The following is a 13,152-nucleotide window of genomic DNA, read 5'->3' as shown; positions in this document are numbered from 1 at the left end:
GTAGTGGTGACCAGGAGCCCCTAATTATATATGCTCTGACCTACCCGAGTTTTCCCCTTTAGGCAAATAAAAGATCTGAAAAAAACATAAAGCTCTCGATAAAATCTTTACTTTCATCAGTGTCCTTGGCAAGTAGCCTTTGAAGCTTCTCAGAATACAGAGAATTGAACTGTAATCTCTTCCTTGAAGCTTGGCTGGAAAATCAAACTGATCTGCATGGACTCTGGACTCTGTGAAGACAGAGAACCTTGCCTACATGGAGAAAAAACTACTAAGAACATCATGCAAATGGATACTAGGGGCTGGGCTTGACATTCATGGATTCATGTCATCTTCCTAGCCACTTCATGAGATATGCACTGCTGTCTTCATTGGAGAGGAGATTGCTAGGAGGAGAAGTCGTCAAATGGCAAAGTGAAGACTTCAGGCACAGCCCAGGGACATATAACTGGCTTCAGGGAGCGGGTCTAATGGCAGACATCAGGGGCACCTATGGAGACAGGCTGCATCAAAGATTTAGGGAAGAATATTACTTCAATTGTATGGTTTCAGTATTGGAAGATATATCACATGCATCCACAAGATATTTTATATCATTGAACAACTGTACAAGGAAGAACTGTGTGCTAGGTTCTGGGTTAAAGGCTTCAGAGTCAAAGTTGATCAAGACAAAAGTAGTCTTTATCTTAAGAGAGCTAGAAGTCTAGTTCTCACAAACTCATGGCCCCAGAAGGCAGGAGATATGATACTAAGACTAGGTGGCCATGTTGGAATCTGGGCAGCACAGGCCTTACCACTGGGAGCAGCCTTTTCTCCACTTCACCCATGCTGAAAAGCAGGCTAGTTGGCCATGTTTTCAAGAGAATCGGAAGTTTGGATATTTATGTACAATCTACTGATTTTAATGTTAGCAACTAATTCTGCACCCCCCCCAAAAAAAAAAAAAGTGGGAACAAAATATCCACAGCGATGTGCTGGCATCAGCCTTCAGTCTCTGCAATTTTTTGTCTCTGGCCTAGAGTTGGGAGTGCAGTAGGGACAGAGAGGAATTTAATTCATGTTGGTTGATTTAAAAAGGGACTGAATGCATACTGAACATGCTGACTCATTGGAAAATATCGTGATATTAGGAAAGATTGAATGCAGGAGGAGAAGTAGAAGACAAAGGATGAGATGGTTAGATGGCATCACCAAGTTGATGGACATGAGCTTGAGCAAGCTCTGGGAGTTAGTGATGGATAGGGAAGCCTGGCATGATGCAGTCTATGGCATTGCAAAGAGACGGACACAACTGAAGGACTGAATTGAACTAAACAAATTGAGAACAAAGACTAATAAATCTAATCGCATCAAGTTGACTAGCTACATATAACAACGCATTACTTAAGTGGCTTTAAAATTCAGACTTATGCCTCTACATTGAATGTGGAATATCTTCTAAATAAAAACAAAAATACTGCCCATCAAAAAACAAAATGAAAGAAAACCAAAAGAAGAAAAAAAAAAAGAAAGAAAGAAATCTGAAACTATATTTAACAACTTCAGTTCAGTTCAGGTGCTCAGTCGTGTCCGACTCTTTGTGAGCCCGTGAACGGCAGCACATCAGGCCTCCTTATCCATCACCAACTCCTGGAGTCCACACATACCCATGTCCATTGAGTTGGTGATGCCATCCAACTATCTCATCCTCTGTCATCCCCTTCTCCTCCTGCCCTCCATCTTTCCTAACATCAGGGTCTTTTCAAATGCGTCAGCTCTTCACATCAGATGGCCAAAGTATTGGAGTTTCAGCTTCAGCATCAGTCCTTCCAGTGAACATTCAGGACTGATTTCCTTAAGGATGGACCGGGTGGATCTCCTTGTACTCCAAGGGACACTCAAGAGTCTTCTCCAACACGACCGTTCAGAAGCATCAATTCCTTGGGGCTCAGCTTTCTTTATAGTCCAACTTTCACATCCATACATGACCACTGGGAAAACCATAGACTTGACTACACAGACCTTTGTTGACATAGTAATGTTTCTGCTTTTCAATATGCTGTCTAGATTGGTCTCAACTTTCCTTTCAAGATGTAAGTGTCTTTTAATTTCATGGCCGCAATCACCATCTGCAGTGATTTTGGAGCCCAGGAATTGACATCAACCAGTGTCTTCAATGTTTCCCCATCTATAGACCGTGAAGTGATGGGACCAGATGCCATGATCTTAATTTTCTTTATGTTGAGCTTTAAGCCAACTTTTTACTCTCCTCTTTCACCTTCATCAGAGTTTCTTTTTCTTCTTCTTTTCTGCAATAGGATGGTGTCATCTGCATATCTGAGGCTATGGATATTTCTCCTGGCAATCTTAATTCCAACCTGTGCTACCTCCAGCCCAGCGTTTTCATGATGTACTCTACATATATGTTAAATAAAGAGGGTGACAATATACAGCCTTGATGTACTCCTTTCCTATTTGAAACCAGTCTGTTGTTCCATGTCCAGTTCTAACTGTTGCTTCCTGACCTGTGTACAGGTTTCTCAAGGGGCAGGTCAGGTGATCTAGTATTCCCATCTGTTTAAGAAATTTCCACATTTTATTGTGATCCATACAGTCAAATGCTTTGGCATAGTCAGTAAGCATAAATAGGTGTGTTTCTGGAATTTCTTGCTTTTTTGATAAACCACCAGATGTTGATAATACGATCTCTGGTTCCTCTGCCTTTTCTAAAACCAGCTTGATCATCTGGAAGTTCATGGTTCACATATTGCTGAAGCCTGGCTTGGAGAATTTTAGGCATTACTTTACAAGCGTGTGAGATGAGTGCAATTGTGCTGTACTTTGAGCATTCTTTGGCACTGCCTTTCTTTGGGATTGGAATAGAACTGACCTTTTCCAGTCCTGTGGCCACTGCTGGGTCTTCCAATTTTTCTGGCATATTGAGTACAATACTTTGACAGCATCATATTTCAGGATTTGAAATAGCTCAACTGGAATTCCATCACCTCCACTAGCTTTGTTTTTAGTGATGCTTCCTAAGGCCCATTTGACTTCACATTCCAGGATGTCTGACTTTAGATGAGTGATCACACCATTGTGATTATCTGAGTCTTGAATATCTTTTTTGTACAGTCCCTCTGTGTATTTTTGACACCTCTTCTTTATATCTTCTGCTTCTGTTAGATCCATACCATTTCTGTCCTTTATTGAGCTCATCTTTGCATTAAATATTCCCTTGGTTTCTCTAATTTTCTTGAAGAGATGTCTAGTCTTTTTTCCATTCTGTTCTTTTCCTCTATTTCTTTGCATCGACCACTGAGGAAGGCTTTCTTATCTCTGCTTCCTATTTTTTGGAACTCTGCATTCAAATGGGTATATCTGTGCTTTTCTCCTTTGCTTTTTGCTTCCGTTCTTTTCACAGCTATCTGTTAAGCCTCCTCAGACAGCCAGTTTGGTTTTTTGCATTTATTTTTCTTGGGAATGGTCTTGACTCCTGTCTCCTTTACAATGTGATGAACCTCCATCCGTAGTTCATCAGGCACTTTATCTATTAGATCTAGTCCCTTAAATCTATTTCTCACTTCCACTGTATAGTCCTAAGGGATTTGATTTAGGTCATACCTTAATGGTCTAGTGCTTTTCTCCACTTCCTTCAATTTCAGTCTGAATTAGTCGATAAGGAGTTCATTATCTGAGCCACGGTCTGCTCCCAGTCTTGTTTTTGCTGACTGTATAGAGCTTCTCCATCTTTGGCTGCAAAGAATATAATCCTTCTGATTTTGGTGTCAACCATCTGGTGATGTCCATGTGTAGAGTTGAGAGGGTAACAGGCAGGAAAGCCAAGGGTCTCCAAAGGGAGGAAATAGGCTGCAAGTGTCAGACATTTTTATCTCTTTTAAGCAACAGGAGGAAACAAACTAGTGACATATTTTTTTTTTCCTTCTCTATACAAATTTAAAAGGAGGTTTCTCTTAAAATCCGGTGTTGCCATAAGAACACCTGGTTTCACCTGAAGTTAACCAATGCCTTTTTCTTATGGAAATGTCTATCTTAAGCTATGCTAATGTACTATGCATTTATCCCAAACTCTGTCTTTAAGTCTGTTCCACCTTTTGGCTCACAACCTACTTGATAAACCAGTATGTTATACTCTCATATGAAACTACTAGTATGGTGATCTGCCCTTCTTCAAGATTCAAGTTAATCATTTTATGGCCCAAGATAAACCATTTGGTGCCAAGATTATCCCAAAATACATCTTATGGGTGAGGGGCCTGGTGCCATTCTAAGTTTCGAGACATTCCTTTCTTTCATTAACAGGCTGCTTGTGACTATATAACATCCAGCTGAAGACTAGCAGAGGGGTACTCTTTCTACCCCCTTCTGATGCCTATGTCAGAAACTTTCTCTATCTCCTTTATACTTTAATAAAACTTTATTACATAAAAGCTCTGAGCGATCAAGCCTCATCTTTCGCCTGGAATTGAATTCTTCTCCTCCAGGAGCCAAGAATCCCGGCGTCGTAATTCAACAAAAACCTTTCATCTTGGGGGCTCATCCCGGATCCTTCAGGACAAGGTAAGGATGCTTGGAGCTGTAGTTCTTTGTTCTCTTAGCGAACAAGTTTTCTGCTGCACTTAAGCATCACTACGCACAAAGCTAGTGGAGGTGATGGAATTAAAGTTGAGCTGTTTCAAATCCTGAAAGATGATGCTGTGAAAGTGCTGTACTCAATATGCCAGCAAATTTGGAAAACTCAGCAGTGGCCACAGGACTGGAAAAGGTCAGTTTTCATTCCAATCCCAAAGAAAGGCAATGCCAAAGAATGCTCAAACTACAGCACAATTGCTCTCATCTCACATGCTAGTAAATTAATGCTCAAAATTCTCTAAGCCAGGCTTCAGCAATATGTGAACCGTGAATTCCCTGATGTTCAAGCTGGTTTGAGAAAAGGCAGAGGAACCAGAGATCAAATTGCCAACATCTGCTGGATCATGGATAAAGCAAGAGAGTTCCAGAAAAACATCTATTTCTGCTTTATTGACTATGGCAAAGCCTTTGACTGTGTGATCAGAATAAACTGTGGAAAACTCTGAAAGAGATGGGAATACCTCTTGAGAAACCTGTGTGCAGGTCAGGAAGCAACAGTTAGAACTGGACATGGAACAACAGACTGGTTCCAAATAGGAAACGGAGTTAGTCAAGGCTATATATTGTCACCCTGCTTATTTAACTTGTATGCAGAGTACATCATGAGAAACGCTGGGCTGGAAGGAACACAAGCTGGAATCAAGATTGCTGAGAGAAATATCAATAACCTCAGATATGCAGATGACACCACCCTTATGGCAGAAAGTGAAGAGGAACTGAAAGTCTCGTGATGAAAGTGAAAGAGGAAAGTGAAAAAGTTGGCTTAAAGCTCAACATTCGGTAAACAAAGATCATGGCATCTGGTCCCATCACTCCATGGGAAATAGATGGGGAAACAGTAGAAACAGTGTCAGACTTATTTTTTTGGGCTCCAAAATCACTGCAGATGGTGACTGCAGCCATGAAATTAAAAGACGCTTACTCCTTGGAAGAAAAGTTATGACCAACCTAGATAGTATACTCAAAAGCAGAGACATTACTTTAACGACTAAGGTCCGTCTAGTGAAGGCTATGGTTTTTCCTGTGGTCATGTATGGATGTGAGAGTTGGACTGTGAAGAAGGCTGAGCGCCAAAGAATTGATGCTTTTGAACTGTGGTGTTGGAAAAGACTCTTGAGAGTCCCTTGGACTGCAAGAAGATCCAACCCATCCATTCTGAAGGAGATCAGCCCTGGGATTTCTTTGGAAGGAATGGTGCTAAAGCTGAAACTCCAGTACTTTGGCCACCTCGTGCGAAGAGCTGACTCATTGGAAAAGACTCTGATGCTGGGAGGGACTGGGGGCAGCAGGAGAAGGGGATGACAAAGGATGAGATGGCTGGATGGCATCACAGACTCCATGAACATGCATCTGAGTGAACTCCGGGAGATGAGGATGGACAGGGAGGCTTGGCGTGCTGCGATTCATGGAGTCGCAAAGAGTCAGACACGACTGAGCAACTGAACTAAACTGGCCTGAACTAACTAACTCTACGGTGTGCTTATGTGAATGAATGACATGCCGTGAGTGAAACAAGTGAGAAGCCTTGCTCTGTGGTTCCACGGTGATCTCATACAGTTCATGGCAGAAACCTGTCAGGGGTTTATACCGACCTGCCAATGCCAAGAGGCACCCAATGTCTCCTTTGGGAACCAACCAGAAATGGGCAAAGCGTGTGGACTGAACTCTCCTTTCTTGGTCAGATTTTTCAGTCTCTTTGACCATTTCATAACCCCTTGGGAATTAGAAGTTCTAACCTAATCTATTGGATCATAGACTTTAAAGGGACTTGTGATCTATACTGTTACTGTGCACTGTGGCTTAGTTCCCAAACTTGGATTGGTAGTCAAGAAAGCGCCTAGCCTCGCTAGGAATCAGAAATTCAGAAGCTAGATGGAGCTCTAGCCCCAAGAACATCGGTGAGGTTAACGGTTGCTCAGATTGGGACTGCAATTCCCCCCCCCCCCCCTTTGGTAATGCTGGCTCCTAGTCGACCAGAGGAGCTTCTTATACTGGTGTGGTGATGCTTGAAAAAATCATCCCAGCTTTATGTTCGTATCGGTCTTATTATGGTCAGGAATATACTCAGGGTCGTGCACAGGCACTCAGGTGATGAATGTTTCCCCCCCCAGTGGTCTTAGCTTGGGAGGCATTCCGGAAGGTTACTCTGATTGCACCCCAGGTGGCATCAGAGTTAAGTAAGCAAGGTTAAAGGTGAAGAGCTGGATATCAGGTAGAGATGCTAGCAGGTTTACCCCTGGTACATCCCCACCCCATCTGGGTGGTAGAACCGGAAGGGTCGAGTACAGCACCTGCATCGGTAAGTGACAGACTAAGTCCGACCAGGAAGGAAAAGCTTTTGGTGTAAAGTCTGTCTACACCCCATCTAGAGCTGGGAAGGACGCTTCCGGTAGAAAAATGGCACTGGTCACTTTTTTTCTCTCTTACAGATGGGAGCTAACAATTCCAGCCGCACTCTTTTGAACTGTATCCTGAAAAACTGGGATAGATTTGATCCCCAGAGCTTAAAGAAGACACACCTGGTCTTCCTATGCGATACTGCATGGCCACGGGATCCATTGGAGGATGGAGAACGGTGGCCAGTTGGAGGGTCTCTTAAGTATAATACTGTTTTACAATTAGACTGGTTCTGTAAGGAACAAGGGAAAAATGATCTTAAAGATAGATTTCTCACTCAGTCGGTTCCTGATATCCGCCGTAAGCTACAAAAACGGGCATATGAACCAAATCAGTCTTTAGATACTCTGTTACAACTGGCTCAGACAGTCTATTATGGTAGGGAATATGAGGAAAAGAAAGAAAGGCAAAGAAACACAAAGGAAAAGGCGGAAGCCTTTGCAATGGCTATGAAAAACTTCCTTAAACTGCCGGAGAAAAATGCCCAGAGGGACCCAGGTGAAAAGGGTTGAGCTTGCTATTAACTGTGGAAAGGAGGGGCACCTCAAGCGGGATTGCCCTCAGGCATCTAAGCAGGCCCTGGCTCCATTTCCGACCTGCAAAGGACCACACTGGAAGAGAGACTGCCCTCAGAGGTGTAGGTCCTCGGGTTCGGACTCTCAAGACAATCACGACTGCAGGTGCCCGGGGGTCCCCACACAAGCTCCTGTCCTAATTACACCTGAGGAACTCTGGGTATTAATAATTGGGGGTCCAATTTGTCGATTTCCTTTTAGATACTGGGACAACTTAATCTGTGCTTACTGAAGACCCTGAGCCACAATCTTCCGATTCGCTTCCATAATGGGACTGTCTGGATGAGCCAAAAGGTATTATTTCACTTATTCTTTATCTTGCAACTGGGATTCTGTCATGCCAGGATCTCCCTCACCCCTTTTGGGGAGGGATATACTGAGCAAGGTCCATGCCTCTCTTTTCATGAATATGGAGCCCTCCCTTTCTCTCCCCTTAGTTGAACAATGACATGTAAATCCTGGAGTATGGGCTGATGGAAAATCTGTGGGTCGAGCACAAAATGCTATTCCTGTAGTTTCAAGCTCAAAGGCCCGCACTTTTTTCCACATAAGAAGCAGTATCCTCTGAAACCTGAGGTTAAGGAAGGGTTAAAACCCATCATCGAAAATTTAAAAGAACAGGAACTATTAATTCCCTGTACCAGTACTTGCAACACTGCTATTTTGTGCATAAAGAAATAAAATGTTAAAAGGAGACTAGTTCAAGATTTACGTATAATAAATGAGGCTGCAGTTCCTTTACACCCCATGGTGCCTAATCCTTATACTCTATTGTCTGAAATTCCTGAACGAGCCAAATATTTCTCAGTAATTGATTTAAAAGTTGCCTTCTATTCAATGCCTTTGGTGGAGGAAAGTCAATTTCTGTTTGCCTTTGAAGACCCTACGCAGCCAGCTTCTCAGTTAACCTGGACAGTTTTGCCCCAGGGATTTCGTGACAGTCCTCACTTATTTGGACAAAATTTGTTACGGGATCTACAAAACTTTAATAGCTCTGAAGCGGTGGTATTACAATATGTAGATGATATTTTGCTCTGTGGTGAGACAGAGGAAGCTTGTTTGTGAGCCTCAGAAGATTTCTTAAACTTTCTGGCAGGCTGTGGGTACAAGGCATCAAGAAAAGAGGCTCAGCTTGGTCAACAATCAGTTAGATATCAGGGCCTAATCATATCAGAAGGGACTAGGGCCATAGGCCCTGAGAGAATTAAACCTATACTAAATCATCCCCTACCTATGACTTTAAGACAATTGAGATGATTTTGGGGAATCACAGGTTACTGTCTCATTTGGATTCCAGGTTATGGGGAACTTGCCTGGCCTTTATATAAACTTATAGCTGAAACTCAACAGGCCCAAACTGACAAACTGGTTTGGTCTCCAGAAACTCAAAAGGCTTTTAAGGTTCTTCAAATTGCTCTCCTGCAAGCCCCAGCTCTGAGCTTTCCCATAGGGTCAGAATTTAATTTGTTTGTCACTGAAAGGAAGGTATAGCCTTGGGAGTTTTGACACAACCCCGAGGGCCTCACCAGCAACCTACTGCTTATCTAGGCAGAAAATTAGATGTAATTTCACGTGGGTGGCCCCACTGCCTAAGAGTAATTGGGGCAATGGCTTTATTAGCACCTGAAGCTTCAAAAATAATTAATGGATGAAAACTTACTGTACTGACTTCTCATGATGTGAGTGGAATCTTAAATTCTAAGGTTAATATTTGGATGACAGACAGTAGGCTTCTTAAATATTAGTCATTGTTGTTAGAAGGACCAGTCACTAAGCTTAAAGTTTGTGGAAATTTAAATCCTGCCACTTTCCTTCCTGAGAAAGAAAATGAAACACCTGATCACGATTGTTCTCAATTCCTAACTTTAAACTATGCAGCTCGGGAAGATCTAATGGATACCCCATTAGACAATCCTGACATGGAAATATTTACTGATGGCAATTCTTTTGTTCGGGATGGAAAGCGTAAAGCAAGTTTTGCCTTGGTGACTGCTGAACAGGTTTTGGAAGTAAAATCTCTCCCCCTGGGAACCAGTGCTCACTTAGGGGAGCTTGTGACTCTGACCCAAGCTCCAGAGTTAAGCAAAGGACAGCGGGTAAATATCTACACTGATTCTAAGTATGCTTATTCGACTTTACATGTTCATGCTGCAATATGGAAAGAAAGACAGTTTAAAACAGCAAAAGGAGAACCTATTAAGCATTTCAGAGAGATCAAGAGACTTTTAACTGCTATATATTGTCCTAAAGAAGTAGCTGTTACGCATTGCAAAAGCACAGCAGGGATGGGAGTACAGTAGCTGGAGGTAATCAGCTGGCTGACTGTCAGAAAAGCAGCACTTTACAAAGCCCCTTCACTGCAGACGCCTTTGATTGGGACAGGTCCTGTGGAACAGGAAAAACCGCAATATACTGAGTAAGAATTAGAAAGATGTGAAAAAAGAGGAACAAAGATTACTAATAAAGGATGGTTACAGTCTGAGGATGGACGATTAAAAATTCCTGAAAATGCTCAGTGGAAAATTCTTAAGGGTTTACATCAGAGTTGTCATTTGGGTGTGGAGAGTACTTATCATGGCTTCTCGTTTGTTTGAAGGTAAAAATGTAATGAAAACTTTAAAGAATATTATCAAAAGGTGTGAGGTTTGTCAGAAAAATAACCCAAAGACTGAAAAGCTAACGAAATCTGGATTACAATTAAGTGGAAAGTATCCTGGAGAAGACTGGGTAATTGATTTTACTCATATACCAAAACCTAATGGATATTCTTGCTTACAAGTTTGGGTATATAGTTTTACTGGACGGATTGAGGCTTTTCCCTGTCGTAGTGAACAGGCTAAGGAGGTTATAAAGATTTTAATCCATGCAATTATCCCCAGGTTTGGGCTGCCACGAAGCCTTCAGAGTGACAATGGCTCCGCCTTTAAAGCTGCTGTAACTCAGGGGGTATCTAAACCTCTAGGAATAGAATATCACTTACACTGATCCTGGAGATCCCAATCCTCAGGAAAGGTTGAAAAAGCTAATGACATTATCAAAAGACATCTGCGCAAATTACCTCAAGAGACGCAGGACAATTAAAGTCCTACCCATAGCTCTAATGAGGGTTCGAACTGCCCTCAGAAAGGAGGAACTGTCCCCCTTTGAATATACTTATGGAAGGCCTTTCTTACACACAGACATTGTTATAGACCCTGAAGCCTTGAAATTAATTAGTTATGTAACTCAGCTCTCAGCTATTCAACAGACATTAACAAAACTCCAGGAGACGACTCCTGACCCCGCCTCTAAGTCAAGCAAGCCTCTATGTGAGCCAAGAACTGAGGTCCTTATAAAAACTTTGGGATCTGGGGGCCCATCCCTCGAGCCCCTCTGGGAAGGCCATTACCAAGTTATTCTTTCTTCTCCCACAGCTGTCAAAGTGCCAGGAATTGATTCATGGGTACATCACACTCAAGTTAAGAGGTGGCACCCTGACCAAAACTAAGTGACATCTTTTTATGTCTTTATTTTCTATGCTCTGACTTTGTACTTTTCAGATGGGCCTGATAACCTATGTGAGCTTACTTCTGCTGACTCCAAATATCCTGAGTCTGCCATTGGATCCTCAAGACAATGCCTTCCTGTCCTGGGCTCATTCCTATGCTGCATTCCACAATCGGTCTAACTTTGGGGTCAGTGGAACACACCCCTCTTCATCAGTGGAAGGCTTCCCATGGTGGACATATCCACTTCAAGGAAAAGACTTTCTCCAAGTGTGTGAATACCTTCAACAACAGTCACATGCGATGCCTCTTCTTCATTTGATGACATCTACCAACCCTAAAATGGACTGGTGCAACACTTTGTACTTTTAACTATGGACATAAAGTGGCTTTTAATTTTATTATACATTGTCTTGGTTCAATGACTTTTGCTAGACATAAAGCAAATAGGTCTAGATCTAATGGTTTTTTACCGGACGTTTTTCACATATGGGATGAGGTTATACGGCTAACTCCTGAAAAAGGACTTTTAATATCTACTGCCCCTATATGCTGAGAACAAACAGCTGCTGCTGCTGCTAAGTCACTTCAGTCGTGTCTGACTCTGTGCGACCCCACAGACGGCAGTCTACCAGTCTCTGCCACTGGGATTCTCCAGGCAAGAACACTGGAGTGGGTTGCCATTTCCTTCTCCAATGTATGAAAGTGAAAAGTGAAAGTGAAGTCGCTCAGTTGTGTGTGACTCTTCGCGACCCCATGGACTGCAGATTCCAGGCTCATCCGTCGATGGGATTTTCCAGGCAAAAGTACTGGAGTAGGGTGCCATTGCCTTCTCTGGAGGACAAACAGAGCCATCCCCAAAAGTTAGCCAACAACTTAATTACAATGATTGGAAACAATTGGGATTTTTGCCTCAGAAAATATGCAACATAATCATTCCCACGTTTTCCAACCCCGGTTCAACTTCTCCCTTTGTGTGGCCAGGCACTAGTTGGGACTGGATATCTCAGTCACGCTGGCTTGCTCCAAACGGGACTTACTGGATATGTGGCTCTTAATATGGGCATGGCTTCTCCCTGGTTGGATAGGGAGATGCACTCTGGGTCTAGCCTTTACTCACGCCTTTGTATTTTCAGAGCTTCCAGAAAAGCCTGATAATTTACCCCACCTTAAATCTCCATGGGCCAGATTGGTATTTCACTGATATGATTATTTGGCTGCAGTGTTTCTTCCCTCTTTGAGAACTACAGATGTTATGCTACAAGTGGATGCTTTGACTAATTTTACTCCACAGGCATCATAAGATTCTCCAAAGGCTATTTAAGCTCTTAATGCTGAACAAGCACAAATTAAAAAGGTGGTTTTACAAAACAGATTGGCTTTAGATATTCTGACAGTTGTGCAAGGAGGAACGTGTGCTATTACTCATACCCAATGCTGTACATATATATCCAATATGAACACAAATGTTACTTATTTTACTAAACACATGAACAAGATGATTAGGGCCATGGATACTCCTGAAGCCTCAATTGCCTCACTTTGGGAGACGTTAACTAGTTCCCCATGGTAGACAACTATCTTAATTATAATAATTCTGATTGTTTTCTTTTTACTGTTTGCTCCCTGCATCTGTAACTGTATAACTAGATTTGTTTCTAGCCGCATGAAAGCTTTCAAGTTGCAAATAGTTGCTCAAACTTCTGCTACTGCTGCAGCTGCCTCCAACTACTATTTGGGGCCCCTGGATCAGATATCCTCAATATGAGGATTAAGAAAATATGCTGCCTCACCAATTTAGGGACAACCCCCCTTCTCAGCTCAGAAGCAGTTATGGAACGAAAACAAAGCCCCTTTTCCCTAGGCAACATAATTCTCCTAAAAGAAAAGTGGGGAATGAGAGGATAACAGGCAGGAACGCAGGGGTCTCCAAATCTAGGAAATAGCCTGTAAGTGTCAGACATTTTTATCTCTCTTAAGCAGCAGGAGGAAACAAACTAGTGATATATTTTTTTACTTCTCTATACAAATTTAAAAGGAGGTTTCTCTTAAAATTCTATATTGCC

The 13,152-nt window shown here is 42.4% G+C and overlaps 1 pseudogene; it reads left to right on the top strand.

Annotated features, from left to right (window-relative positions):
- Positions 1-11,140: 11,140 nt before the first annotated feature.
- On the top strand, positions 11,141-12,854 carry LOC138082875 (endogenous retrovirus group PABLB member 1 Env polyprotein-like; annotated as a pseudogene).
- The last annotated feature ends 298 nt before the right edge of the window (positions 12,855-13,152 follow it).

The sequence above is a fragment of the Capricornis sumatraensis genome, chromosome 8, assembly GCF_032405125.1.
Source record: "Capricornis sumatraensis isolate serow.1 chromosome 8, serow.2, whole genome shotgun sequence".
Lineage (NCBI taxonomy): Eukaryota > Metazoa > Chordata > Mammalia > Artiodactyla > Bovidae > Capricornis > Capricornis sumatraensis.
This window is presented reverse-complemented; position numbering and strand designations above follow the sequence as displayed.